Below are 23,490 nucleotides of genomic sequence, written 5' to 3'. Positions count from 1 at the left end.
GCTATACCATATGTGACTGGATAGTGCAACTCTAGATATTATTCATATAAATGTGTCTTTAAATTTATTCTTTAAAAGCGCTTCAAAAGCACTGTCTCCGATACCGGGAATCAAACCCGGGCCTTCTGGCTGAAAGCCATATATCCTAGGCACTAGACCATATCGGACTTGCTTAACCAAGTTCTAATTCTATTCATAAACCTATATCCTTAAGTCTATTCCTTAAAACCGGTAAAAGAGCACTCGCTCCGATACCGGGAATCGAACCCGAGTCTTCAGGGTGAAAGCCTGATATCCTAGCCTCTAGACCATATCGGACTGGTTTGTGCAACCCTAGATATTATTCCTATAAATGTGTCTTTAAATTTATTCTTTAAAAGCGGTACAAAAGCACTGTCTCCGATACCGGGAATCGAACCCGAGCCTTCTGGGTGAAAGCCAGATATCCTTGTCACTAGACCAAATCTGACTTATTCCAAGTCTTAATTCTATTCATAAACCTATATCCTTAAGTCTATTCCTCAAAACCGGTACAAGAGCACTCGCTCCGATACCGGGAATCGAACCCGGATCTTCTGGGTATCTTACCCACTAGACCATATCGGACTTGCTTAACCAAGTCTTAATTCTATTCATAAACCTATATCCTTAAGTCTATTCTTCAAAACCGGTACAAAAGCACTGTCTCCGATACCGGGAATCGAACGCGGGCCTTCTGGGTGAAAGCCACATATCCTAGCCACAAGACCATATCGGACTGGTTTGAGCAACCCTAGATATTATTCCTAAAAATGTGTCTTTAAATTTATTCTTTAAAAGCGGTACAAAAGCACTGTCTCCGATACCGGGAATCGAACCCGAGCCTTCTGGGTGAAAGCCAGATATCCTTGTCACTAGACCAAATCTGACTTATTCCAAGTCTTAATTCTATTCATAAACCTATATCCTTAAGTCTATTCCTCAAAACCGGTACAAGAGCACTCGCTCCGATACCGGGAATTGAACCCGGATCTTCTGGGTATCTTACCCACTAGACCATATCGGACTTGCTTAACCAAGTCTTAATGCTATTCATAAACCTATATCCTTAAATCTATTCTTCAAAACCGGTACAAAAGCACTCGCTCCGATAACGGGAATCGAACCCGGGCCTTCTGGGTGAGAGCCAGATATCCTAGCCGCTATACCATATCGGACTGGATAGTGCAACCCTAGATATTATTCATATAAATGTGTCTTTAAATTTATTCTTTAAAAGCGCTTCAAAAGCACTGTCTCCGATACCGGGAATCAAACACGGGCCTTCTGGCTTAAAGCCATATATCCTAGGCACTAGACCATATCGGACTTGCTTAACCAAGTTTTAATTCTATTCACAAACCTATATCCTTAAGTCTATTCCTTAAAACCGGTAAAAGAGCACTAGCTCCGATACCGGGAATCGAACCCGAGTCTTCAGGGTGAATGCCTGATATCCTAGCCTCTAGACCATATCGGACTGGTTTGTGCAACCCTAGATATTATTCCTATAAATGTGTCTTTAAATTTATTCTTTAAAAGCGGTACAAAAGCACTGTCTCCGATACCGGGAATCGAACCCGAGCCTTCTGGGTGAAAGCCAGATATCCTTGTCACTAGACCATATCTGACTTATTCCAAGTCTTAATTCTATTCATAAACCTATATCCTTAAGTCTATTCCTCAAAACCGGTACAAGAGCACTCGCTCCGATACCGGGAATCGAACCCGGATCTTCTGGGTATCTTACCCACTAGACCATATCGGACTTGCTTAACCAAGTCTTAATTCTATTCATAAACCTATATCCTTAAGTCTATTCTTCAAAACCGGTACAAAAGCACTGTCTCCGATACCGGGAATCGAACGCGGGCCTTCTGGGTGAAAGCCACATATCCTAGCCACAAGACCATATCGGACTTGCTTAACCAAGTCTTAATGCTATTCATAAACCTATATCCTTAAGTCTATTCTTCAAAACCGGTACAAAAGCACTCGCTCCGATAACGGGAATCGAACCCGGGTCTTCTGCGTGAGAGCCAGATAACCTAGCCGCTATACCATATCGGACAGGTTTGTGCAACCTTAGATATTAGTCCCATAAATGTGTCTTTAAATTTATTCTTTAAAAGCGGTACAAAAGCACTGTCTCCGATACCGGGAATCGAACCGGGGCCTTCTGGGTGAAAGCCAGATATCCTAGTCACTAGACCATATCGGACTTGCTTAACCAAGTCTTAATTCTATTCATAAACCTATATCCTTAAGTTTATTCTTCAAAAACGGTACAAAAGCACTTGCTCCGATACCGGGAATCGAACCCGGGCCTTCTGGGTGAGAGCCAGATATCCTAGCCGCTATACCATATCGGACCGGTTTGTGCAACCCTAGATATTAGTCCTATAAATGTGTCTTTAAATTTATTCTTTAAAAGCGGTACAAAAGCACTGTCTCCGATACCGGGAATCGCACCCGGGCCTTCTGAATGAAAGCCAGATATCCTAGCCTCTAGACCATATCGGACTTATTCCAAGTCTTAATTCTATTCATAAACCTATATCCTTAAGTCTATTCCTCAAAACCGGTACAAGAGCACTCGCTCCGATACCGGAAATCCAACCCGGGCCTTCTGGGTGAGAGCCAGATATCCTAGCCGCTATACCATATGTGACTGGATAGTGCAACTCTAGATATTATTCATATAAATGTGTCTTTAAATTTATTCTTTAAAAGCGCTTCAAAAGCACTGTCTCCGATACCGGGAATCAAACCCGCGCCTTCTGGCTGAAAGCCATATATCCTAGGCACTAGACCATATCGGACTTGCTTAACCAAGTTCTAATTCTATTCATAAACCTATATCCTTAAGTCTATTCCTTAAAACCGGTAAAAGAGCACTCGCTCCGATACCGGGAATCGAACCCGAGTCTTCAGGGTGAAAGCCTGATATCCTAGCCTCTAGACCATATCGGACTGGTTTGTGCAACCCTAGATATTATTCCTATAAATGTGTCTTTAAATTTATTCTTTAAAAGCGGTACAAAAGCACTGTCTCCGATACCGGGAATCGAACCCGAGCCTTCTGGGTGAAAGCCAGATATCCTTGTCACTAGACCAAATCTGACTTATTCCAAGTCTTAATTCTATTCATAAACCTATATCCTTAAGTCTATTCCTCAAAACCGGTACAAGAGCACTCGCTCCGATACCGGGAATCGAACCCGGATCTTCTGGGTATCTTACCCACTAGACCATATCGGACTTGCTTAACCAATTCTTAATTCTATTCATAAACCTATATCCTTAAGTCTATTCTTCAAAACCGGTACAAAAGCACTGTCTCCGATACCGGGAATCGAACGCGGGCCTTCTGGGTGAAAGCCACATATCCTAGCCACAAGACCATATCGGACTGGTTTGAGCAACCCTAGATATTATTCCTAAAAATGTGTCTTTAAATTTATTCTTTAAAAGCGGTACAAAAGCACTGTCTCCGATACCGGGAATCGAACCCGAGCCTTCTGGGTGAAAGCCAGATATCCTTGTCACTAGACCAAATCTGACTTATTCCAAGTCTTAATTCTATTCATAAACCTATATCCTTAAGTCTATTCCTCAAAACCGGTACAAGAGCACTCGCTCCGATACCGGGAATCGAACCCGGATCTTCTGGGTATCTTACCCACTAGACCATATCGGACTTGCTTAACCAAGTCTTAATGCTATTCATAAACCTATATCCTTAAATCTATTCTTCAAAACCGGTACAAAAGCACTCGCTCCGATAACGGGAATCGAACCCGGGCCTTCTGAGTGAGAGCCAGATATCCTAGCCGCTATACCATATCGGACTGGATAGTGCAACCCTAGATATTATTCATATAAATGTGTCTTTAAATTTATTCTTTAAAAGCGCTTCAAAAGCACTGTCTCCGATACCGGGAATCAAACACGGGCCTTCTGGCTTAAAGCCATATATCCTAGGCACTAGACCATATCGGACTTGCTTAACCAAGTTTTAATTCTATTCACAAACCTATATCCTTAAGTCTATTCCTTAAAACCGGTAAAAGAGCACTCGCTCCGATACCGGGAATCGAACCCGAGTCTTCAGGGTGAATGCCTGATATCCTAGCCTCTAGACCATATCGGACTGGTTTGTGCAACCCTAGATATTATTCCTATAAATGTGTCTTTAAATTTATTCTTTAAAAGCGGTACAAAAGCACTGTCTCCGATACCGGGAATCGAACCCGAGCCTTCTGGGTGAAAGCCAGATATCCTTGTCACTAGACCATATCTGACTTATTCCAAGCCTTAATTCTATTCATAAACCTATATCCTTAAGTCTATTCCTCAAAACCGGTACAAGAGCACTCGCTCCGATACCGGGAATCGAACCCGGATCTTCTGGGTATCTTACCCACTAGACCATATCGGACTTGCTTAACCAAGTCTTAATTCTATTCATAAACCTATATCCTTAAGTCTATTCTTCAAAACCGGTACAAAAGCACTGTCTCCGATACCGGGAATCGAACGCGGGCCTTCTGGGTGAAAGCCACATATCCTAGCCACAAGACCATATCGGACTTGCTTAACCAAGTCTTAATGCTATTCATAAACCTATATCCTTAAGTCTATTCTTCAAAACCGGTACAAAAGCACTCGCTCCGATAACGGGAATCGAACCCGGGTCTTCTGCGTGAGAGCCAGATAACCTAGCCGCTATACCATATCGGACAGGTTTGTGCAACCTTAGATATTAGTCCCATAAATGTGTCTTTAAATTTATTCTTTAAAAGCGGTACAAAAGCACTGTCTCCGATACCGGGAATCGAACCGGGGCCTTCTGGGTGAAAGCCAGATATCCTAGTCACTAGACCATATCGGACTTGCTTAACCAAGTCTTAATTCTATTCATAAACCTATATCCTTAAGTTTATTCTTCAAAAACGGTACAAAAGCACATGCTCCGCTACCGGGAATCGAACCCGGGCCTTGTGGGTGAGAGCCAGATATCCTAGCCACTAGACCATATCGGACTGGTTTGAGCAACCCTAGATATTATTCCTAAAAATGTGTCTTTAAATTTATTCTTTAAAAGTGGTACAAAGGCACTGTCTCCGATACCGGGAATCGAACCCGGGCCTTCTGGGTGAAAGCCAGATATCCAAGCCACTAGACCATATCAGACTTGCCTAACCAAGTCTTAATTCTAATCATAAACCTATATCCTTAAGTTTATTCTTCAAAAACGGTACAAAAGCACATGCTCCGCTACCGGGAATCGAACCCGGGCCTTGTGGGTGAGAGCCAGATATCCTAGCCACTAGACCATATCGGACTGGTTTGAGCAACCCTAGATATTATTCCTAAAAATGTGTCTTTAAATTTATTCTTTAAAAGTGGTACAAAGGCACTGTCTCCGATACCGGGAATCGAACCCGGGCCTTCTGGGTGAAAGCCAGATATCCTATCCACCAGACCATATCGGACTTGCTTAACCAAGTCTTAATTCTATTCATAAACCTATATCCTTAAGTCTATTCTTCAAAACCGGTACAAAAGCACTCGCTCCGTTAACGGGAATCGAACCCGGGCTTTTTTAGTGAGAGCCAGATATCCTAGCCACTAGACCATATCTGACTGGATTGTGCAACCCTAGATATTATTCCTATAAATGTGTCTTTAAATTTATTCTTTAAAAGCGGTACAAAAGAACTGTCTCCGATACCGGGAATCGAAACCGGGCCTTCTGGGTGAAAGCCAGATATCCTAGCCACTAGACCATATCTGACTGGTTTGTGCAACCCTAGATATTCCTATAAATGTGTCTTTAAATTTATTCTTTAAAAGTGGTACAAAGGCACTGTCTCCGATACCGGGAATCCAACCCGGGCCTTCTGGGTGAAAGCCAGATATCCTTGTCACTAGACCATATCTGACTTATTCCAAGTCTTAATTCTATTCATAAACCTATATCCTTAAGTCTATTCCTCAAAACCGGTACAAGAGCACTCGCTCCGATACCGGGAATCGAACCCACTAGACCATATCGGACTTGCTTAACCAAGTCTTAATTCTATTCATAAACCTATATCCTTAAGTTTATTCTTCAAAACCGGTACAAAAGCACTCGCTCCGATAACGGGAATCGAACCCGGGCCTTCTGAGTGAGAGCCAGATATCCTAGCCGCTATACCATATGTGACTGGATAGTGCAACCCTAGATATTATTCATATAAATGTGTCTTTAAATTTATTCTTTAAAAGCGCTTCAAAAGCACTGTCTCCGATACCGGGAATCAAACCCGGGCCTTCTGGCTGAAAGCCATATATCCTAGGCACTAGACCATATCGGACTTGCTTAACCAAGTTTTAATTCTATTCATAAACCTATATCCTTAAGTCTATTCCTTAAAACCGGTAAAAGAGCACTCGCTCCGATACCGGGAATCGAACCCGAGTCTTCAGGGTGAAAGCCTGATATCCTAGCCTCTAGACCATATCGGACTGGTTTGTGCAACCCTAGATATTATTCCTATAAATGTGTCTTTAAATTTATTCTTTAAAAGCGGTACAAAAGCACTGTCTCCGATACCGGGAATCGAACCCGAGCCTTCTGGGTGAAGGCCAGATATCCTTGTCGCTAGACCATATCTGACTTATTCCAAGTCTTAATTCTATTCATAAACCTATATCCTTAAGTCTATTCCTCAAAACCGGTACAAGAGCACTCGCTCCGATACCGGGAATCGAACCCGGATCTTCTGGGTATCTTACCCACTAGACCATATCGGACTTGCTTAACCAAGTCTTAATTCTATTCATAAACCTATATCCTTAAGTCTATTCTTCAAAACCGGTACAAAAGCACTGTCTCCGATACCGGGAATCGAACGCGGGCCTTCTGGGTGAAAGCCACATATCCTAGCCACAAGACCATATCGGACTTGCTTAACCAAGTCTTAATGCTATTCATAAACCTATATCCTTAAATCTATTCTTCAAACCCGGTACAAAAGCACTCGCTCCGATAACGGGAATCGAACCCGGGCCTTCTGGGTGAGAACCAGATATCCTAGCCGCTATACCATATCGGACTGGATAGTGCAACCCTAGATATTATTCATATAAATGTGTCTTTAAATTTATTCTTTAAAAGCGCTTCAAAAGCACTGTCTCCGATACCGGGAATCAAACACGGGCCTTCTGGCTGAAAGCCATATATCCTAGGCACTAGACCATATCGGACTTGCTTAACCAAGTTTTAATTCTATTCACAAACCTATATCCTTAAGTCTATTCCTTAAAACCGGTAAAAGAGCACTCGCTCCGATACCGGTAATCGAACCCGAGTCTTCAGGGTGAAAGCCTGATATCCTAGCCTCTAGACCATATCGGACTGGTTTGTGCAACACTAGATATTATTCCTATAAATGTGTCTTTAAATTTATTCTTTAAAAGCGGTACAAAAGCACTGTCGCCGATACCGGGAATCGAACCCGAGCCTTCTGGGTGAAAGCCAGATATCCTTGTCAGTAGACCATATCCGACTTATTCCAAGTCTTAATTCTATTCATAAACCTATATCCTTAAGTCTATTCCTCAAAACCGGTACAAGAGCACTCGCTCCGATACCGGGAATCGAACCCGGATCTTCTGGGTATCTTACCCACTAGACCATATCGGACTTGCTTAACCAAGTCTTAATTCTATTCATAAACCTATATCCTTAAGTCTATTCTTCAAAACCGGTACAAAAGCACTGTCTCCGATACCGGGAATCGAACGCGGGCCTTCTGGGTGAAAGCCACATATCCTAGCCACAAGACCATATCGGACTTGCTTAACCAAGTCTTAATGCTATTCATAAACCTATATCCTTAAATCTATTCTTCAAAACCGGTACAAAAGCACTCGCTCCGATAACGGGAATCGAACCCGGGCCTTCTGGGTGAGAACCAGATATCCTAGCCGCTATACCATATCGGACTGGATAGTGCAACCCTAGATAATATTCATATAAATGTGTCTTTAAATTTATTCTTTAAAAGCGCTTCAAAAGCACTGTCTCCGATACCGGGAATCAAACACGGGCCTTCTGGCTGAAAGCCATATATCCTAGGCACTAGACCATATCGGACTTGCTTAACCAAGTTTTAATTCTATTCACAAACCTATATCCTTAAATCTATTCCTTAAAACCGGTAAAAGAGCACTCGCTCCGATACCGGGAATCGAACCCGAGTCTTCAGGGTGAAAGCCTGATATCCTAGCCTCTAGACCATATCGGACTGGTTTGTGCAACACTAGATATTATTCCTATAAATGTGTCTTTAAATTTATTCTTTAAAAGCGGTACAAAAGCACTGTCTCCGATACCGGGAATCGAACCCGAGTCTTCAGGGTGAAAGCCAGATATCCTTGTCACTAGACCATATCTGACTTATTCCAAGTCTTAATTCTATTCATAAACCTATATCCTTAAGTCTATTCTTCAAAACCGGTACAAAAGCACTGTCTCCGATACCGGGAATCGAACGCGGGCCTTCTGGGTGAAAGCCACATATCCTAGCCACAAGACCATATCGGACTTGCTTAACCAAGTCTTAATGCTATTCATAAACCTATATCCTTAAGTCTATTCTTCAAAACCGGTACAAAAGCACTCGCTCCGATAACGGGAATCGAACCCGGGCCTTCTGCGTGAGAGCCAGATAACCTAGCCGCTATACCATATCGGACTGGTTTGTGCAACCCTAGATATTAGTCCCATAAATGTGTCTTTAAATTTATTCTTTAAAAGCGGTACAAAAGCACTGTCTCCGATACCGGGAATCGAACCGGGGCCTTCTGGGTGAAAGCCAGATATCCTAGTCACTAGACCATATCGGACTTGCTTAACCAAGTCTTAATTCTATTCATAAACCTATATCCTTAAGTATATTCTTCAAAAACGGTACAAAAGCACTCGCTCCGATACCGGGAATTGAACCCGGGCCTTCTGGGTGAGAGCCAGATATCCTAGCCACTAGACCATATCGGACTTGCTTAACCAAGTCTTAATTCTATTCATAAACCTATATCCTTAAGTCTATTCCTCAAAACCGGTACAAGAGCACTCGCTCCGATACCGGGAGTCGAACCCGGGCCTTCTGGGTATCCTACCCACTAGACCATATCGGACTTGCTTAACCAAGTCTTAATTCTATTCATAAACCTATATCCTAAAGTCTATTCTTCAAAACCGGTACAAAAGCACTGTCTCCAATACCGGGAATCGAACCCGGGAATTCTGGGTGAAAGTCAGACAACCTAGCCACTAGACCATATTGGACTAGCTCAACCAAGTCTTAATTCTATTCTTGAAAAGCGGTACAAAAGCACTCGCTCCGATACCGGGAATCGAACCCGGGCCTTCTGGGTGAGAGCCAGATATCCAAGCCACTAGACCATATCGGACTTGCCTAACCAAGTCTTAATTCTAATCATAAACCTATATCCTTAAGTTTATTCTTCAAAAACGGTACAAAAGCACTCGCTCCGCTACCGGGAATCGAACCCGGGCCTTGTGGGTGAGAGCCAGATATCCTAGCCACTAGACCATATCGGACTGGTTTGAGCAACCCTAGATATTATTCCTAAAAATGTGTCTTTAAATTTATTCTTTAAAAGTGGTACAAAGGCACTGTCTCCGAAACCGGGAATCGAACCCGGGCCTTCTGGGTGAAAGCCAGATATCCTATCCACTTGACCATATCGGACTTGCTTAACCGAGTCTTAATTCTATTCATAAACCTATATCCTTAAGTCTATTCTTCAAAACCGGTACAAAAGCACTCGCTCCGTTAACGGGAATCGAACCCGGGCTTTTTTAGTGAGAGCCAGATATCCTAGCCACTAGACCATATCTGACTGGATTGTGCAACCCTAGATATTATTCCTATAAATGTGTCTTTAAATTTATTCTTTAAAAGCGGTACAAAAGAACTGTCTCCGATACCGGGAATCGAAACCGGGCCTTCTGGGTGAAAGCCAGATATCCTAGCCACTAGACCATATCTGACTGGTTTGTGCAACCCTAGATATTCCTATAAATGTGTCTTTAAATTTATTCTTTAAAAGTGGTACAAAGGCACTGTCTCCGATACCGGGAATCCAACCCGGGCCTTCTGGGTGAAAGCCAGATATCCTAGCCACTAGACCATATCGGACTTGCTTAACCAAGTCTTAATTCTATTCATAAACCTATATCCTTAAGTCTATTCTTCAAAACCGGTACAAAAGCACTCGCTCCGTTAACGGGAATCGAACCCGGGCTTTTAAGTGAGAGCCAGATATCCTAGCCACTAGACCATATCTGACTGGATTGTGCAACCCTAGATATTATTCCTATAAATGTGTCTTTAAATTTATTCTTTAAAAGCGGTACAAAAGAACTGTCTCCGATACCGGGAATCGAACCCGGGCCTACTGGGTGAAAGCCAGATATCCTAGCCACTAGACCATATCGGACCTGCTAAAACAAGTCTTAATTCTATTCATAAACCTATATCCTTAAGTCTATTCTTGAAAACCGGCACAAAAGCACTCGCTCCGTTAACAGGAATAGAACCCGGGTTTTTTTAGTGAGACCCAGATATCCTAGCCACTAGACCATATGTGACTGGATTGTGTAACCCTAGATATTATTCCTATAAATGTGTCTTTAAATTTATTCTTTAAAAGCGGTACAAAAGAACTGTCTCCGATACCGGGAATCGAAACCGGGTCTTCAGGGTGAAAGCCTGATATCCTAGCCACTAGACCATATCGGACTGGTTTGCGCAACCCTAGATATTATTCCTATAAATGTGTCTTTAAATTTATTCTTTAAAAGCGGTACAAAAGCACTGTCTCCGATACCGGGAATCGAACCCGGGCCTTCTGGGTGAAAGCCAGATATCCTAGCCACTATACCATATCGGACTTGCTTAACCAAGTCTTAATTCTATTCATAAACCTATATCCTTAAGTCTATTCCTCAAAACCGGTACAAGAGCACTCGCACCGATACCGGGAATCGAACCCGGACCTTCTGGGTATCCTACCCACTAGACCATATCGGATTTGCTTAACCAAGTCTTAATTCTCTTCACAAACCTATATCCTTAAGTCTATTCTTCAAAACCGGTACAAGAGCACTCGCTCCGATACCGGGAATCGAACCCGGACCCTCTGGGTATCCTACCCACTAGACCATATCAGACTTGCTTAACCAAGTCTTAATTCTATTCATAATCCTATATCCTTAAGTCTATTCTTCAAAACCGGTACAAAAGCACTGTCTCCGATACCGGGAATCGAACCCGGGCCTTCTGGGTATCCTACCCACTAGACCATATCGGACTTGCTTAACCAAGTCTTTATTCTATTCATAAACCTATTTCCTTAACACTATTCCTCAAAACCGGTACAAGAGCACTTGCTCCGATACCGGGAATCGAACCCGGGCCTTCTGGGTATCCTACCCACTAAACCATATCGGACTTGCTTAACCAAGTCTTTATTCTATTCATAAACCTATTTCCTTAAGTCTATTCTTCAAAACCGGTACAAAAGCACAATCTCCAATACCGGGAATCGAACCCGGGCCTTCTGGTTGAAAGTCAGACATCCTAGCCACTAGACCATATCGGACTTGTTTAACCAAGTCTTAATTCTATTCATAAACCTATATCCTTAAGTCTATTCCTCAAAACCGGTACAAGAGCACTCGCTCCGATACCGGGAATCGAAACCGGACCTTCTGGGTATCCTACCCACTAGACCATATCGGACTTGCTTAACCAAGTCTTAATTCTATTCATAAACCTATATCCTTAAGTCTATTCTTCAAAACCTGTACAAAAGCGCTCGCTCCGATTACGGGAATCGAAGCAGGGCCTTCTGGGTGAGAGCCAGATATCCTAGCCGCTATACCATATCGGACTGGTTTGTGAAACCCTAGATATTAGTCCTATAAATGTGTCTTTAAATTTATTCTTTAAAAGCGGTACAAAAGCACTGTCTCCGATACCGGGAATCGAACCCGGGCCTTCTGGGTGAAAGCCAGATATCCTAGCCACTAGACCATATCGGACTTATTCCAAGCCTTAATTCTATTCATAAACCTATATCCTTAAGTCTATTCCTCAAAACCGGTACAAGAGCACTCGCTCCGATACCGGGAATCAAACCCGGGGCTTCTGGCTGAAAGCCAGGTATCCTAGGCACTAGACCATATCGGACTTGCTTAACCAAGTTTTAATTCTATTCATAAACCTATATCCTTAAGTCAATTCCTTAAAACCGGTAAAAGAGCACTCGCTCCGATACCGGGAATCGAACCCGGGTCTTCAGGGTAAAAGCTTGACATCCTAGCCTCTAGACCATATCGGACTGGTTTGTGCAACCCTAGATATTATTCCTATAAATGTGTCTTTAAATTTATTCTTTAAAAGCGGTACAAAAGCACTCGCTCCGATAACGGGAATCGAACCCGGGCCCTCTGGGTGAGAGCCAGATATCCTAGCCACTAGACCATATCGGACTTGCTTAACCAAGTCTTAATTCTATTCATAAACCTATATCCTTAAGTCTATTCCTCAAAACCGGTACAAGAGCACTCGCTCCGATACCGGGAATCGAACCCGGACCCTCTGGGTATCCTGCCCACTAGACCATATCAGACTTGCTTAACCAAGTCTTAATTCTATTCATAATCCTATATCCTTAAGTCTATTCTTCAAAACCGGTACAAAAGCACTGTCTCCGATACCGGGAATCGAACCCGGGCCTTCTGGGTATCCTACCCACTAGACCATATCGGACTTGCTTAACCAAGTCTTAATTCTATTCATAAACCCATATCCTTAAGTCTATTCTTCAAAACCGGTACAAAAGCACGCGCTCCGATAACGGGAATCGAACCCGGGCCTTCTGGGTGAGAGCCAGATATCCTAGCCTCTAGACCATATCGGACTGGTTTGTGCAACCCTAGATATTAGTCCTATAAATGTGTCTTTAAATTTATTCTTTAAAAGCGGTACAAAAGCACTGTCTCCGATACCGGGAATCGAACCCGGGCCTTCTGGGTGAAAGCCAGATATCCTAGCCACTAGACCATATCGGACTTGCTTAACCAAGTCTTAATTCTATTCATAAACCTATATCCTTAAGTCTATTCCTCAAAACCGGTACAAGAGCACTCGCTCCGATACCGGGAATTGAACCCGGGCCTTCTGGGTATCCTACCCACTAGACCATATCGGACTTGCTTAACCAAGTCTTTATTCTATTCATAAACCTATTTCCTTAAGTCTATTCTTCAAAACCGGTACAAAAGCACAGTCTCCAATACCGGGAATCGAACCCGGGCCTTCTGGGTGAAAGTCAGACATCCTAGCCACTAGACCATATCGGACTTGTTTAACCAAGTCTTAATTCTATTCATAAACCTATATCCTTAAGTCTATTCCTCAAAACCGGTACAAGAGCACTCGCTCCGATACCGGGAATCGAAACCGGACCTTCTGGGTATCCTACCCACTAGACCATATCGGACTTGCTTAACCAAGTCTTAATTCTATTCATAAACCTATATCCTTAAGTCTATTCTTCAAAACCTGTACAAAAGCGCTCGCTCCGATTACGGGAATCGAAGCAGGGCCTTCTGGGTGAGAGCCAGATATCCTAGCCGCTATACCATATCGGACTGGTTTGTGCAACCCTAGATATTAGTCCTATAAATGTCTCTTTAAATTTATTCTTTAAAAGCGGTACAAAAGCACTGTCTCCGATACCGGGAATCGAACCCGGGCCTTCTGGGTGAAAGCCAGATATCCTAGCCACTAGACCATATCGGACTTATTCCAAGCCTTAATTCTATTCATAAACCTATATCCTTAAGTCTATTCCTCAAAACCGGTACAAGAGCACTCGCTCCGATACCGGGAATCAAACCCGGGGCTTCTGGCTGAAAGCCAGGTATCCTAGGCACTAGACCATATCGGACTTGCTTAACCAAGTTTTAATTCTATTCATAAACCTATATCCTTAAGTCAATTCCTTAAAACCGGTAAAAGAGCACTCGCTCCGATACCGGGAATCGAACCCGGGTCTTCAGGGTAAAAGCTTGACATCCTAGCCTCTAGACCATATCGGACTGGTTTGTGCAACCCTAGATATTATTCCTATAAATGTGTCTTTAAATTTATTCTTTAAAAGCGGTACAAAAGCACTGTCTCCGATACCGGGAATCGAACCCGGGCCTTCTGGGTGAAAGCCAGATATCCTAGCCACTAGACCATATCGGACTTGCTTAACCAAGTCTTAATTCTATTCATAAACCTATATCCTTAAGTCTATTCCTCAAAACCGGTACAAGAGCACTCGCTCCGATACCGGGAATCGAACCCGGGCCTTCTGGGTATCCTACCCACTAGACCATATCGGACTTGCTTAACCAAGTCTTTATTCTATTCATAAACCTATTTCCTTAAGTCTATTCTTGAAAACCGGTACAAAAGCACTGTCTCCAATACCGGGAATAGGAACCCGGGCCTTCTGGGTGAAAGTCAGACATCCTAGCCACTAGACCATATCGGACTTGTTTAACCAAGTCTTAATTCTATTCTTAAACCTATATCCTTAAGTCTATTCCTCAAAACCGGTACAAGAGCACTCGCTCCGATACCGGGAATCGAACCCGGGCCTTCTGGGTATTCTACCCACTAGACCATATCGGACTTGCTTAACCAAGTCTTTATTCTATTCATAAACCTATATCCTTAAGTCTATTCCTTAAAACCGGTAAAAGAGCACTCGCTCCGATACCGGGAATCGAACCCGGGTCTTCAAAGTGAAAGCCTGATATCCTAGCCTCTAGACCATATCGGACTGGTTTGTGCAACCCTAGATATTATTCCTATAAATGTGTCTTTAAATTTATTCTTTAAAAGCGGTACAAAAGCACTCGCTCCGATAACGGGAAGCGAACCCGGGCCTTCTGGGTGAGAGCCAGATATCCTAGCCGCTATACCACATCGGACTGGTTTGTGCAACCCTAGATATTAGTCCTATAAATGTGTCTTTAAATTTATTCTTAAAAAGCGGTACAAAAGCACTGTCTCCGATACCGGGAATCGAACCCGGGCCTTCTGGGTGAAAGCCAGATATCCTAGCCACTAGACCATATCGAACTTGCTTAACCAAGTCTTAATTCTATTCATAAACCTATATCCTTAAGTCTATTCCTCAAAACCGGTACAAGAGCACTCGCTCCGATACCGGAAATCGAACCCGGGCCTTCTGGGTATCCTACCCACTAGACCATATCGGACTTGCTTAACCAAGTCTTTATTCTATTCATAAACCTATTTCCTTAAGTCTATTCCTTAAAACCGGTAAAAGAGCACTCGCTCCGATACCGGGAATCGAACCCGGGTCTTCAAAGTGAAAGCCTGATATCCTAGCCTCTAGACCATATCGGACTGGTTTGTGCAACCCTAGATATTATTCCTATAAATGTGTCTTTAAATTTATTCTTTAAAAGCGGTACAAAAGCACTCGCTCCGATAACGGGAAGCGAACCCGGGCCTTCTGGGTGAGAGCCAGATATCCTAGCCGCTATACCACATCGGACTGGTTTGTGCAACCCTAGATATTAGTCCTATAAATGTGTCTTTAAATTTATTCTTAAAAAGCGGTACAAAAGCACTGTCTCCGATACCGGGAATCGAACCCGGGCCTTCTGGGTGAAAGCCAGATATCCTAGCCACTAGACCATATCGGACTTGCTTAACCAAGTCTTAATTCTATTCATAAACCTATATCCTTAAGTCTATTCCTCAAAACCGGTACAAGAGCACTCGCTCCGATACCGGGAAGCGAACCCGGGCCTTCTGGGTGAGAGCCAGATATCCTAGCCGCTATACCACATCGGACTGGTTTGTGCAACCCTAGATATTAGTCCTATAAATGTGTCTTTAAATTTATTCTTAAAAAGCGGTACAAAAGCACTGTCTCCGATACCGGGAATCGAACCCAGGCCTTCTGGGTGAAAGCCAGATATCCTAGCCACTAGACCATATCGGACTTGCTTAACCAAGTCTTAATTCTATTCATAAACCTATATCCTTAAGTCTATTCCTCAAAACCGGTACAAGAGCACTCGCTCCGATACCGGAAATCGAACCCGGGCCTTCTGGGTATCCTACCCACTAGACCATATCGGACTTGCTTAACCAAGTCTTTATTCTATTCATAAACCTATTTCCTTAAGTCTATTCTTCAAAACCGGTACAAAAGCACTGTCTCCAATACCGGGACTCGAACTCGGGCCTTCTGGGTGAAAGTCAGACATCCTAGCCACTAGACCATATCGGACTTGTTTAACCAAGTCTTAATTCTATTCATAAACCTATATCCTTAAGTCTATTCCTCAAAACCGGTACAAGAGCACTCGCTCCGATACCGGGAATCGAACCCGGGCCTTCTGGGTATCCTACCCACTAGACCATATCGGACTTGCTTAACCAAGTCTTTATTCTATTCATAAACCTATTTCCTTAAGTCTATTCCTCAAAACCGGTACAAGAGCACTCGCTCCGATACCGGAAATCGAACCCGGGCCTTCTGGGTATCCTACCCACTAGACCATATCGGACTTGCTTAACCAAGTCTTTATTCTATTCATAAACCTATTTCCTTAATACTATTCTTCAAAACCGGTACAAAAGCACTGTCTCCAATACCGGGACTCGAACTCGGGCCTTCTGGGTGAAAGTCAGACATCCTAGCCACTAGACCATATCGGACTTGTTTAACCAAGTCTTAATTCTATTCATAAACCTATATCCTTAAGTCTATTCCTCAAAACCGGTACAAGAGCACTCGCTCCGATACCGGGAATCGAACCCGGGCCTTCTAGGTATCCTACCCACTAGACCATATCGGACTTGCTTAACCAAGTCTTTATTCTATTCATAAACCTATTTCCTTAAGTCTATTCCTCAAAACCGGTACAAGAGCACTCGCTCCGATACCGGGAATCGAACCCGGGCCTTCTGGGTATCCTACCCACTAGACCATATCGGACTTGCTTAACCAAGTCTTTATTCTATTCATAAACCTATATCCTTAAGTCTATTCCTTAAAACTGGTAAAAGAGCACTCGCTCCGATACCGGGAATCGAACCCGGGTCTTCAAAGTGAAAGCCTGATATCCTAGCCTCTAGACCATATCGGACTGGTTTGTGCAACCCTAGATATTATTCCTATAAATGTGTCTTTAAATTTATTCTTTAAAAGCGGTACAAAAGCACTCGCTCCGATAACGGGAATCGAACCCGGGCCTTCTGGGTGAGAGCCAGATATCCTAGCCGCTATACCATATCGGACTGGTTTGTGCAACCCTAGATATTAGTCCTATAAATGTGTCTTTAAATTTATTCTTTAAAAGCGGTACAAAAGCACTGTCTCCGATACCGGGAATCGAACCCGGGCCTTCTGGGTGTAAGCCAGATATCCTAGCCACTAGACCATATCGGACTTGCTTAACCAAGTCTTAATTCTATTCATAAACCTATATCCTTAAGTCTATTCCTCAAAACCGGTACAAGAGCACTCGCTCCGATACCGGGAATCGAACCCGGGCCTTCTGGGTATCCTACCCACTAGACCATATCGGACTTGCTTAACCAAGTCTTTATTCTATTCATAAACCTATTTCCTTAAGTCTATTCTTCAAAACCGGTACAAAAGCACTGTCTCCAATACCGGGAATCGAACTCGGGCCTTCTGGGTGAAAGTCAGACATCCTAGCCACTAGACCATATCGGACTTGTTTAACCAAGTCTTAATTCTATTCATAAACCTATATCCTTAAGTCTATTCCTCAAAACCGGTACAAGAGCACTCGCTCCGATACCGGGAATCGAACCCGGGCCTTCTGGGTATCCTACCCACTAGACCATATCGGACTTGCTTAACCAAGTCTTTATTCTATTCATAAACCTATTTCCTTAAGTCTATTCCTCAAAACCGGTACAAGAGCACTCGCTCCGATACCGGGAATCGAACCCGGGCCTTCTGGGTATCCTACCCACTAGACCATATCGGACTTGCTTAACCAAGTCTTTATTCTATTCATAAACCTATATCCTTAAGTCTATTCCTTAAAACCGGTAAAAGAGCACTCGCTCCGATACCGGGAATCGAACCCGGGTCTTCAAAGTGAAAGCCTGATATCCTAGCCTCTAGACCATATCGGACTGGTTTGTGCAACCCTAGATATTATTCCTATAAATGTGTCTTTAAATTTATTCTTTAAAAGCGGTACAAAAGCACTCGCTCCGATAACGGGAATCGAACCCGGGCCTTCTGGGTGAGAGCCAGATATCCTAGCCGCTATACCATATCGGACTGGTTTGTGCAACCCTAGATATTAGTCCTATAAATGTGTCTTTAAATTTATTCTTTAAAAGCGGTACAAAAGCACTGTCTCCGATACCGGGCCTTCTGGGTGAAAGCCAGATATCCTAGCCACTAGACCATATCGGACTTATTCCAAGTCTTAATTCTATTCATAAACCTATATCCTTAAGTCTATTCCTCAAAACCGGTACAAGAGCACTCGCTCCGATACCGGGAATCGAACCCGGGCCTTCTGGGTATCCTACCCACTAGACCATATCGGACTTGCTTAACCAAGTTTTAATTCTATTCATAAACCTATATCCTTAAGTCTATTCCTTAAAACCGGTAAAAGAGCACTCGCTCCGATACCGGGAATCGAACCCGGGTCTTCAGGGTGAAAGCCTGATATCCTAGCCGCTATACCATATCGGACTGGTTTGTGCAACCCTAGATATTAGTCCTATAAATGTGTCTTTAAATTTATTCTTTAAAAGCGGTACAAAAGCACTGTCTCCGATACCGGGCCTTCTGGGTGAAAGCCAGATTCTAGCCACTAGACCATATCGGACTTGCTTAACCAAGTCTTAATTCTATTCATAAACCTATATCCTTAAGTCTATTCCTCAAAACCGGTACAAGAGCACTCGCTCCGATACCGGGAATCGAACCCGGACCCTCCGGGTATCCTACCCACTAGACCATATCAGACTTGCTTAACCAAGTCTTAATTCTATTCATAATCCCATATCCTTAAGTCTATTCTTCAAAACCGGTACAAAAGCACTGTCTCCGATAACTGGAATCGAACCCGGGCCTTCTGGGTATCCTACCCACTAGACCATATCGGACTTGCTTAACCAAGTCTTAATTCTATTCATAAACCCATATCCTTAAGTCTATTCTTCAAAAACGGTACAAAAGCACTCGCTCCGATAACGGGAATCGAACCCGGGCCTTCTGGGTGAGAGCCAGATATCCTAGCCGCTATACCATATCGGACTGGTTTGTGCAACCCTAGATATTAGTCCTATAAATGTGTCTTTAAATTTATTCTTTAAAAGCGGTACAAAAGCACTGTCTCCGATACCGGGAATCGAACCCGGGCCTTCTGGGTGAAAGCCAGATATCCTAGCCACTAGACCATATCGGACTTGCTTAACCAAGTCTTAATTCTATTCATAAACCTATATCCTTAAGTCTATTCCTCAAAACCGGTACAAGAGCACTCGCTCCGATACCGGGAATCGAACCCGGGCCTTCTGGGTATCCTACCCACTATAGTCAGTCAAACGAACGAAGAGCCCTGATAAATTTGTCCAAATTGGTGTCGCCACCATCGACCCCATAGTACTTTATCAACTTGTTTTGTTTTGTCAATAGTCGTCTGTAATAAAGTCTGCTATAAACAGATAGGCTTAATCGCAATAGAACCAATAAATTTTGCTATATATATTTAATATGTTTATGTTTCATGGTTTTTTACGATCATCGAGTATTAAAGAATATAAAAAAATAAACGACAAGACACCAGTTTATCTTTGTTGAACTAGCATTGCAATATATTTTAATGGCATAAGTTAAAGTACTTGTCCATAAGTCTAAGTAGTAAGTAGTTCAGCATCAAAGCGTCTTCAGTCCACATCTTCATCAGAGTCTTCGCTGTCTTCTTGCATATTAATTTTAAGAGGTTCAATTGTGGTTTCGATGATGGGATCTTTTTCCCAATACTCATGCATTATATTCTCGACGTGAGCTTTATGAAATAATAAAGCGTCACAAGTCCAGACCAGAACCCTGAAGTACGAAATTGACGAGGTTGCTAAAAGTAGAGGTCACACGGTAGTGAGGATTCCACCGTACCATTGTCAGTTTAACCCGATTGAACTAATATGGGCACAAGTGAAGAACGACGTTGCGAAGCAGAATTCTGGTTTCAAACTCTCGACGGTCAAAGACGCAACATTGAGGGCCATTGAACGTGTGACACCAGAGAATTGGCGTAAGGCAATAGAGCACGTCGAGAATATAATGCATGAGTATTGGGAAAAAGATCCCATCATCGAAACCACAATTGAACCTCTTAAAATTAATATGCAAGAAGACAGCGAAGACTCTGATGAAAACGTGGACTGAAGACGCTTTGATGCTGAACTACTTATGGACAAGTACTTTAACTTATGTCATTACAATATATTGCAAAGCTAGTTCAACAAAGATAAAACTGGTGTCTTGTCGTTAATTTTGTTTTTTATTCTTTAATACTCGATGATCGTAAAAAATCATGAAACATAAACATATTAAACATATATAGCAAAATTTATTGGTTCTATTGCGATTAAGCCTATCTGTTTATAGCAGACTATATTACAGACGACTATTGACAAAACAAAACAAGTTGATAAAGTACTATGGGGTCGATGGTGGCGACACCAAATTTGGACAAATTTCTCAGGGCTCTTCTTTCGTTTGACAGACTATAGACCATATCGGACTTGCTTAACCAAGTCTTTATTCTATTCATAAACCTATTTCCTTAAGTCTATTCTTGAAAACCGGTACAAAAGCACTGTCTCCAATACCGGGAATCGAACCCGGGCCTTCTGGGTGAAAGTCAGACATCCTAGCCACTAGACCATATCGGACTTGTTTAACCAAGTCTTAATTCTATTCATAAACCTATATCCTTAAGTCTATTCCTCAAAACCGGTACAAGAGCACTCGCTCCGATACCGGGAATCGAACCCGGGCCTTCTGGGTATCCTACCCACTAGACCATATCGGACTTGCTTAACCAAGTCTTTATTCTATTCATAAACCTATTTCCTTAAGTCTATTCCTCAAAACCGGTACAACAGCACTCGCTCCGATACCGGGAATCGAACCCGGGCCTTCTGGGTATTTTACCCACTAGACCGTATCGGACTTGCTTAACCAAGTCTTTATTCTAGTCATAAACCTATTTCCTTAAGTCTATTCTTCAAAACCGGTACAAAAGCACTGTCTCCAATACCGGGAATCGAACCCGGGCCTTCTGGGTGAAAGTCAGACATCCTAGCCACTAGACCATATCGGACTTGTTTAACCAAGTCTTAATTCTATTCATAAACCTATATCCTTAAGTCTATTCCTCAAAACCGGTACAAGAGCACTCGCTCCGATACCGGGAATCGAAACCGGACCTTCTGGGTATCCTACCCACTAGACCATATCGGACTTGCTTAACCAAGTCTTTATTCTATTCATAAACCTATTTCCTTAAGTCTATTCCTCAAAACCGGTACAAGAGTACTCGCTCCGATACCGGGAATCGAACCCGGGCCTTCTGGGTATCCTACCCACTAGACCATATCGGACATGCTTAACCAAGTCTTTATTCTATTCATAAACCTATTTCCTTAAGTCTGTTCCTCAAAACCGGTACAAGAGCACTCGCTCCGATACCAGGAATCGAACCCGGGCTTTCTGGGTATCCTACCCACTAGACCATATCGGACTTGCTTAACCAAGTCTTTATTCTATTCATAAACCTATTTCCTTAAGTCTTTTCTTCAAAACCGGTACAAAAGCACTGTCTCCAATACCGGGAATCGAACCCGGGCCTTCTGGGTGAAAGTCAGACATCCTAGCCACTAGACCATATCGGACTTGTTTAACCAAGTCTTAATTCTATTCATAAACCTATATCCTTAAGTCTATTCCTCAAAACCGGTACAAGAGCACTCGCTCCGATACCGGGAATCGAACCCGGGCCTTCTGTGTATCCTACCCACTAGACCATATCGGACTTGCTTAACCAAGTCTTAATTCTATTCATAAACCTATATCCTTAAGTCTATTCCTAAAAACCGGTACAAGAGCACTCGCTCCGATACCGGGAATCGAACCCGGGCCTTCCGTGTATCCTACAAACTAGACCATATCGGACTTGCTTAACCAAGTCTTAATTCTATTCATAAACCCTTATCCTTAAGTCTATTCTTCAAAACCGGTACAAAAGCACTCGCTCCGATAACGGGAATCGAACCCGGGCCTTCTGGGTGAGAGCCAGATATCCTAGCCGCTATACCATATCGGACTGGATAGTGCAACCCTAGATATTATTCATATAAATGTGTCTTTAAATTTATTCTTTAAAAGCGCTTCAAAAGCACTGTCTCCGATACCGGGAATCAAACCCGGGCCTTCTGGCTGAAAGCCAGATATCCTTGCCACTAGACCATATCGGACTTGCTTAACCAAGTCTCAATTCTATTCATAAACCTATATCCTTAAGTCTATTCCTCAAAACCGGTACAAGAGCACTCGCTCCGATACCGGGAATCGAACCCGGACCTTCTGGGTATCCTACCCACTAGACCATATCGGACTTGCTTAACCAAGTCTTATTTCTATTCATAAACCTATATCCTTAAGTCTATTCTTCAAAACCGGTAACAAAAGCACAGCCTCCGATACCGGGAATCGAACCCGGGCCTTCTGGGTGAAAGCCAGATATCCTGGCCACTAGACCATATCGGACTTGCTTAACCAAGTCTTAATTCTTTTCATAAACCTATATCCTTAAGTCTATTCCTCAAAACCGGTACAAGAGCACTCGCTCCGATACCGGGAATCGAACCCGGGCCTTCTGGGTATCCTACCCACTAGACCATATCGGACTTGCTTAACCAAGTCTTAATTCTATTCATAAACCTATATCCTTAAGTCTATTCTTCAAAACCGGTACAAAAGCACTCGCTCCGATAACGGTAATCGAACCCGGGCCTTCTGGGTGAGAGCCAGATATCCTAGCCGCTATACCATATCGGACTGGTTTGTGCAACCCTAGATATTAGTTCTATAAATGTGTCTTTAAATTTATTCTTTAAAAGTGGTACAAAAGCACTGTCTCCGATACCGGGAATCGAACCCGGGCCTTCTGGGTGAAAGCCAGATATCCTAGCCACTAGACCATATCGGACTTATTCCAAGTCTTAATTCTATTCATAAACCTATATCCTTAAGTCTATTCCTCAAAACCGGTACAAG

At 42.9% G+C, this 23,490-nt stretch overlaps 28 non-coding genes across 28 annotated transcripts; all 28 read right to left on the bottom strand.

Annotated features, from left to right (window-relative positions):
- Positions 1-2,318: 2,318 nt before the first annotated feature.
- On the bottom strand, positions 2,319-2,390 carry TRNAE-CUC (transfer RNA glutamic acid (anticodon CUC)). The gene has a single exon. It is a non-coding gene; the product is annotated as a tRNA-Glu (tRNA).
- A 2,752-nt stretch (positions 2,391-5,142) lies between these two features.
- TRNAE-UUC (transfer RNA glutamic acid (anticodon UUC)) lies at positions 5,143-5,214 on the bottom strand. The gene has a single exon. It is a non-coding gene; the product is annotated as a tRNA-Glu (tRNA).
- A 230-nt stretch (positions 5,215-5,444) lies between these two features.
- TRNAE-UUC (transfer RNA glutamic acid (anticodon UUC)) lies at positions 5,445-5,516 on the bottom strand. Its single transcript has one exon. It is a non-coding gene; the product is annotated as a tRNA-Glu (tRNA).
- A 3,482-nt stretch (positions 5,517-8,998) lies between these two features.
- TRNAE-CUC (transfer RNA glutamic acid (anticodon CUC)) lies at positions 8,999-9,070 on the bottom strand. Its single transcript has one exon. It is a non-coding gene; the product is annotated as a tRNA-Glu (tRNA).
- A 344-nt stretch (positions 9,071-9,414) lies between these two features.
- TRNAE-CUC (transfer RNA glutamic acid (anticodon CUC)) lies at positions 9,415-9,486 on the bottom strand. Its single transcript has one exon. It is a non-coding gene; the product is annotated as a tRNA-Glu (tRNA).
- Positions 9,487-9,716: 230 nt separating this feature from the next.
- Positions 9,717-9,788, bottom strand: TRNAE-UUC (transfer RNA glutamic acid (anticodon UUC)). Its single transcript has one exon. It is a non-coding gene; the product is annotated as a tRNA-Glu (tRNA).
- A 378-nt stretch (positions 9,789-10,166) lies between these two features.
- TRNAE-UUC (transfer RNA glutamic acid (anticodon UUC)) lies at positions 10,167-10,238 on the bottom strand. Its single transcript has one exon. It is a non-coding gene; the product is annotated as a tRNA-Glu (tRNA).
- A 229-nt stretch (positions 10,239-10,467) lies between these two features.
- On the bottom strand, positions 10,468-10,539 carry TRNAE-UUC (transfer RNA glutamic acid (anticodon UUC)). The gene has a single exon. It is a non-coding gene; the product is annotated as a tRNA-Glu (tRNA).
- A 381-nt stretch (positions 10,540-10,920) lies between these two features.
- On the bottom strand, positions 10,921-10,992 carry TRNAE-UUC (transfer RNA glutamic acid (anticodon UUC)). The gene has a single exon. It is a non-coding gene; the product is annotated as a tRNA-Glu (tRNA).
- Positions 10,993-11,631: 639 nt separating this feature from the next.
- TRNAE-UUC (transfer RNA glutamic acid (anticodon UUC)) lies at positions 11,632-11,703 on the bottom strand. Its single transcript has one exon. It is a non-coding gene; the product is annotated as a tRNA-Glu (tRNA).
- Positions 11,704-12,073: 370 nt separating this feature from the next.
- TRNAE-UUC (transfer RNA glutamic acid (anticodon UUC)) lies at positions 12,074-12,145 on the bottom strand. Its single transcript has one exon. It is a non-coding gene; the product is annotated as a tRNA-Glu (tRNA).
- Positions 12,146-12,523: 378 nt separating this feature from the next.
- TRNAE-CUC (transfer RNA glutamic acid (anticodon CUC)) lies at positions 12,524-12,595 on the bottom strand. The gene has a single exon. It is a non-coding gene; the product is annotated as a tRNA-Glu (tRNA).
- A 359-nt stretch (positions 12,596-12,954) lies between these two features.
- Positions 12,955-13,026, bottom strand: TRNAE-CUC (transfer RNA glutamic acid (anticodon CUC)). Its single transcript has one exon. It is a non-coding gene; the product is annotated as a tRNA-Glu (tRNA).
- Positions 13,027-13,105: 79 nt separating this feature from the next.
- Positions 13,106-13,177, bottom strand: TRNAE-UUC (transfer RNA glutamic acid (anticodon UUC)). The gene has a single exon. It is a non-coding gene; the product is annotated as a tRNA-Glu (tRNA).
- A 219-nt stretch (positions 13,178-13,396) lies between these two features.
- TRNAE-UUC (transfer RNA glutamic acid (anticodon UUC)) lies at positions 13,397-13,468 on the bottom strand. Its single transcript has one exon. It is a non-coding gene; the product is annotated as a tRNA-Glu (tRNA).
- Positions 13,469-13,838: 370 nt separating this feature from the next.
- TRNAE-UUC (transfer RNA glutamic acid (anticodon UUC)) lies at positions 13,839-13,910 on the bottom strand. Its single transcript has one exon. It is a non-coding gene; the product is annotated as a tRNA-Glu (tRNA).
- Positions 13,911-14,288: 378 nt separating this feature from the next.
- On the bottom strand, positions 14,289-14,360 carry TRNAE-UUC (transfer RNA glutamic acid (anticodon UUC)). The gene has a single exon. It is a non-coding gene; the product is annotated as a tRNA-Glu (tRNA).
- Positions 14,361-15,173: 813 nt separating this feature from the next.
- Positions 15,174-15,245, bottom strand: TRNAE-UUC (transfer RNA glutamic acid (anticodon UUC)). Its single transcript has one exon. It is a non-coding gene; the product is annotated as a tRNA-Glu (tRNA).
- A 521-nt stretch (positions 15,246-15,766) lies between these two features.
- Positions 15,767-15,838, bottom strand: TRNAE-UUC (transfer RNA glutamic acid (anticodon UUC)). Its single transcript has one exon. It is a non-coding gene; the product is annotated as a tRNA-Glu (tRNA).
- Positions 15,839-16,068: 230 nt separating this feature from the next.
- Positions 16,069-16,140, bottom strand: TRNAE-UUC (transfer RNA glutamic acid (anticodon UUC)). Its single transcript has one exon. It is a non-coding gene; the product is annotated as a tRNA-Glu (tRNA).
- A 1,383-nt stretch (positions 16,141-17,523) lies between these two features.
- Positions 17,524-17,595, bottom strand: TRNAV-UAC (transfer RNA valine (anticodon UAC)). The gene has a single exon. It is a non-coding gene; the product is annotated as a tRNA-Val (tRNA).
- Positions 17,596-18,822: 1,227 nt separating this feature from the next.
- On the bottom strand, positions 18,823-18,894 carry TRNAE-UUC (transfer RNA glutamic acid (anticodon UUC)). Its single transcript has one exon. It is a non-coding gene; the product is annotated as a tRNA-Glu (tRNA).
- Positions 18,895-19,540: 646 nt separating this feature from the next.
- TRNAE-UUC (transfer RNA glutamic acid (anticodon UUC)) lies at positions 19,541-19,612 on the bottom strand. The gene has a single exon. It is a non-coding gene; the product is annotated as a tRNA-Glu (tRNA).
- A 1,420-nt stretch (positions 19,613-21,032) lies between these two features.
- On the bottom strand, positions 21,033-21,104 carry TRNAE-UUC (transfer RNA glutamic acid (anticodon UUC)). The gene has a single exon. It is a non-coding gene; the product is annotated as a tRNA-Glu (tRNA).
- Positions 21,105-21,463: 359 nt separating this feature from the next.
- Positions 21,464-21,535, bottom strand: TRNAE-UUC (transfer RNA glutamic acid (anticodon UUC)). Its single transcript has one exon. It is a non-coding gene; the product is annotated as a tRNA-Glu (tRNA).
- A 499-nt stretch (positions 21,536-22,034) lies between these two features.
- Positions 22,035-22,106, bottom strand: TRNAE-UUC (transfer RNA glutamic acid (anticodon UUC)). Its single transcript has one exon. It is a non-coding gene; the product is annotated as a tRNA-Glu (tRNA).
- Positions 22,107-22,908: 802 nt separating this feature from the next.
- Positions 22,909-22,980, bottom strand: TRNAE-UUC (transfer RNA glutamic acid (anticodon UUC)). Its single transcript has one exon. It is a non-coding gene; the product is annotated as a tRNA-Glu (tRNA).
- Positions 22,981-23,350: 370 nt separating this feature from the next.
- TRNAE-UUC (transfer RNA glutamic acid (anticodon UUC)) lies at positions 23,351-23,422 on the bottom strand. Its single transcript has one exon. It is a non-coding gene; the product is annotated as a tRNA-Glu (tRNA).
- Between the last annotated feature and the right edge of the window lie 68 nt (positions 23,423-23,490).

Source organism: Phalangium opilio, unplaced genomic scaffold, assembly GCF_054372755.1.
Source record: "Phalangium opilio isolate 3A_F unplaced genomic scaffold, DU_Popi_V2 ptg000055l_1, whole genome shotgun sequence".
Classification (NCBI taxonomy): domain Eukaryota; kingdom Metazoa; phylum Arthropoda; class Arachnida; order Opiliones; family Phalangiidae; genus Phalangium; species Phalangium opilio.
This window is presented reverse-complemented; position numbering and strand designations above follow the sequence as displayed.